The sequence below is a fragment of the Octopus bimaculoides genome, chromosome 21, assembly GCF_001194135.2.
Source record: "Octopus bimaculoides isolate UCB-OBI-ISO-001 chromosome 21, ASM119413v2, whole genome shotgun sequence".
Lineage (NCBI taxonomy): Eukaryota > Metazoa > Mollusca > Cephalopoda > Octopoda > Octopodidae > Octopus > Octopus bimaculoides.
Window position 1 is genome coordinate 1915416 of NC_069001.1, and position 4877 is coordinate 1920292.

A 4877-nucleotide genomic window follows, 5' to 3' on the forward strand; every position below is an offset into this window, starting at 1 on the left:
TTTATTTATATATATATATATATATATATATAGCCATCAGTTATTCTTATTAAAAAAAATTTTTTTTTGAAGATCAGAAGAAAGAGATAAGGTGAGTGGGTGCTGGAAATTATAGTCATTTCATTTTTGTTTTTTGTTTTCCTTTTTAAATATTTTCTGTTTTTAGTCTTGAAAGGTCTAAAATTTACAAAGTAAAAGAAAAAAACAAAAACATAACTGTTTGTTATTGGATATCAAGAATGTGCTTTCACCCACACGTTACTATAGAAACAGAAATTACATTTAAGGTCGGCTGACCGAAGCTGTGTGTGAACCAGCCTTGAAATGGATTATCACACTATCCAGGAGGAGTGACATCTCTCCTCCCCTATCTCTTTCACACTGTATTCGGATGTACACACAGAGGAGAAAATGGACTCAATACAGTTAGTTATAGCTATTTGTTTGGAAAATGGTGAGTCACATTGTTGCCACTCGAAATTTCTCACTATGATGCAACCTCACCATGATTGCAAGTTACTGAGTAAATCATCAGCCTTTGATCGATATATATTTATAAAAACCGAGGCTATTAGCTTTAAAGGAAGTTTAAGAATACAAACAGGACATTTACTGATTGGAGGGTAGGACTCAGTACTGACAGTAGAAGTCAAGTTCATGATGAAACTGGATGTCTGTCACTAAACAGTTCAAATCAGAGCAAAATCATGGGATCTGGCAGTTCCAGCAGGTGAAGCAATTAACAATATGAATAAGAGTGCTTTTATGCACCAAATCTATATATATATATACATACAAATATAATAGAAATGGGCAAATAAATACTTTACACATAGTAGGGGTTATTCTTTCAAAGTTGGTGATTCACTCTGAACACAGAGACAGGGGCAGAAACTTTTGAGTAGCAACATCTGGGACCTCATGCGCTAGGAATCTATATATATGCGTGAGTGTGTGTGAAGGAGGTTAAGGGGAAAGAAAGAAGTCCAGTTCCTTAAAATACTGCAATATTAATCTACCGAGACAATGGAGTGAGGGATTACTGTCTGGTGAAACTAACAAACCAGGCTGACCCTTGTGGCACATGTATTCAGTGGGGTCAAGCAGAAAAAAGGGGGTCTGATACCACCAGGACATTTTACCATTTATTTCGATTGGCAACTGCCTATCAAGTAGTGAAGATGATTTAGTTTGTCAAGGAGAGGACAGAGGTATGAGAAAGAGAGGTAGGTGGGTGGGACAAGCTGGAGCAGCCTCAGACTAGAGTCTAATTAGTAGAAGGGTTTTTTTCTTTTTTATTTCTTTTTTTTTTGGCACTAAGTGTATCACATTTTCATCAAGAATTTGATGAAATATTTGAAATATTTTTTGTTTTATTGGTGACTGCAAATTAGGTATCGTTAGCTTACTGGAGGGAACCTTAAGGGGTTCAATCTTGGGACTGAGGCTTTGATGGCTCCACAATTTAAGACTCAAAGCCTATGGTCCTGACATTCAAAACAAGCAGCATGGAGCTGGTGTTGTGCAAGTCCCTCAAACCATTCCACTGTTTGGCATTATGGCATCAAAGCAAACTGCAGAGTTATCAAGTCTCTTTTTAGTTATAGATGCCAGCATAGCTGTGTGGTTAAGAAGCTTGCTTTGCAACCAAATGGTTTGGGGTTCAGTCCCAGCCCACAGAACCTTGGGTCGATCAATGCCTTGAGTGAATTTGGTAGACGGAAACTGTGTGGAAGCCTGTCATATATATAGTGTATATACATATGTGCATGGATGGGTCTTTGTGTTTGTCCTCCACTCACAGCGTGACAACTAATCTCAACTTTGTGTACTTCACTGTAACTTAGCAGTTCAGCAAAAAGAGACCAACAGAATAACTACCAGTTTTTTGGGGGTTTTTTTGTAAAAAAAATACCTAAGTCCTGAGGTCGATTTGACTAAAACCTTTCAAGGTAGTGCCCCAGCATGGTCGTGGTCCAATGACTGAAACAAGTAAAAGATAAACGTGATAGCCTCAGCATAAAATCAGTCTGTGAGAGAGGGGGGAAGAGAAGGTAGGTGGTGGAATATTTATAACTCCACTCAGAGTATCCGAGTAATGGCATCATTTGATTGGAGAGTATCTTGTGGCTATTGTCCAATCAACTCGCATTGTTATGAACCGATGAGGGAGGAATCTTTAGAACCAAAGAGAGAAAGAGAGAGTTTTTACATGGTTATTCAACTTGCTAAAAACAGCAGCCAAGTCTTGCTCAGAACATACATACTACTATGTTTTTTTTGTTTTTTTTTAAATGGACACAAATAGTGTAGCCCTATATACAATGTCAGGAAAAAAAAAATAAAAGAAATAGAACGACAGGATGGCCATGGTTGGAACACTTTTGATCATAGGTCTTTTAGACCAACACAAAATCCTACCGTAGAGCAAATAATTACCATCATTATATCAAGGATTGTTCTTACAGGACACCAAAAATAAAAAATAATTAAAAAAACAACAAAAACAGCCTCAGCAAGTTTCCAGGGTAATTGAAAGTAGTAGTACTATTACTACTACTACTACTACTATTGTCCCCACCGCCATCAACAAGAGCAGCATTGTGTGTCTATATGCATATCCATAGTCTACAGAGAAGTTCCATCTATTGTTGTTGCGAGAAGAATGTAAGTTTTGTTTGTTGGTTTGCAGTTGCGGCTCTGCCCCTCAGCCCAATTGCTGTGGGTGGGAGAGAAAAAGGAAAAGAAGAAAGGAAAAAAAACTACCTTGCAACATGTTGTTATCCTATCCAGGAAGGGGAATATTGCTCAATTCTTAGAGAAGTCGGATAATTCAGAGAAACTTAGAAACTTGCAAATATCTACACCATAATGCTAAAACTAGCACTCCGTCGGTTACAATGATGAGGGTTCCAGTTGGTTTGGTCGACAGAACAACCTGCTCATGAAATTGACATGCAAGTGGCTGAGCGCTCCACAGACATGCATACCTTTAGCATAGTTCTCAGGGAGATTCAGCATGACACACTGTGACATATACACACACACACACATATATATGTATCCATCAAATCTACTTTCAGTTTCCATTCTCCCCAACCTACTCACAAGGATTTGGCTGGTTCAGGGCAACAGTTGAAGACATTGCCCAAGGTGCCCAGCAGTGAGATTGAACTCCAAGTCATGCTAAGCAAATTTCCTAACCAGACAGCCAACCTCTTCAGATCACACTCCAATGTTTTTGAAAAAAGACAAGGACACATTAGATCTAATGTGGGTCTAGGAATTTCCTATGTTTGAATCACAATAAAGAAATCGGAAAAAGATGACCACAGATGGAAAGCTTTTTAATTCTGCTGGACAATGGCTAACCTAGGGCTTAACAGCAGGAGTAGCAGATGAAAAGACAGAGATTTATAAAAAGAAATTTACAGGGTTAAGGTTTAATGTTCACACCCCTGCCTAATAAACCCCTAATTCTATATTTTCTGAAAGAGGCTAAGTGAGAGCTTTATGTGATTGCTCAGTTTGCAAGAAATGACAGTCAAATCTCCCACAAATTACATCTTTATTATATATATATATACTAGCAGTATTATTTATTAATGTGTCACATGTGTTTATAAATTAGCGCTTGCATCTATTCTAGTAGATTCTCCAGAATTTGGAGAATCTGCTAGAATAGATGCAAGTGCTAATTTATAAACACGTGACACATTAATAAAAATCTGTAAATGTACAACCATCCAGATATCTGAGTATTACTTTTTCTAATATATAATTCCTGTACATCACCTCCAAACCTTCTAATATATATATATATATATAAGGAAGTGAGACCAAACCAAAATCGTTCCAGATTCATTTTGTTTTTGATTATTTTCTCAGATATATTTTCCTGAACGACATTGTCTAACATGTCCCTTTTCCTATGAAGATGGCAGGATGTGAACTGAGGGTGATTTGACTGGTATTTCTTCCTCAATGGTTGTAGTAGATTAGAATGGTGTCTCCCTAACCAAGAAGATACTCTAAGACACTCTACAACACTGGAGTCGACGCACTGATAGACTGGGGTGGATATATTGACGTATTGGGGTAGACACTCCATTGGATGAGGTTAGACATTGCTGTACTGGGGTGGAGACAGGGGTAAAAATAAAAATCAAAAAAGAAATTAAATAACAAAAATAAATTATGACCAAAAGAACCTGTAGTAGTATTTGTAGTAGAGTATGGTAGTACTTTGTACAGTTTGTAGTAATGGTGGTGGTAGTATTGAAGTGGTGTAGTAGTAGTAGTAGTAGTAGTTGTAATAAAGTATGACTGAGAGAGGCTATAGGAACAGTACTGTTTCAGCTACACATGTGGTAGTTTGTAGCAGCTGTAGTTAGTAGTAATATTAGTGATGGTGGTGGTAGTAGTAGTAGTAGTAGTAGTGGTAGTGGTAGCAAGCAATGGTTGCTGTTGTAGTTGTTGTCATCGTAGAAGCAGTAGTGGTAGTTGCTAGGGTGGAGGTTGTTAACTGATGTTTGAAGAGTATGCCGACAAGATGGATTTCTCCAACCAAAAGGAGTATTCATACTGAAAGAGAAAACAGACATATTTGTAGGATTATCATCATCATCATCATCATCATCATCATCAAGACAGTAAGTAAGCTGACAGAATCGTTAGCATTTAAGCTCAGAATGTAAAGACAGACGAAACGCCAATCAGCATTTCATCTGCCTCCCCATTCTGAGTTCAAATGCCACCAAGGTCAAGCTTGCCATTCATCTTTTCAGGGTCAATGAAATAGGTACCAGTTGAGCACTGGTACCTATTTCAAGACTTGTGCCTACAGTAGAAAGGATCATCATCATCGTTGCTATTTT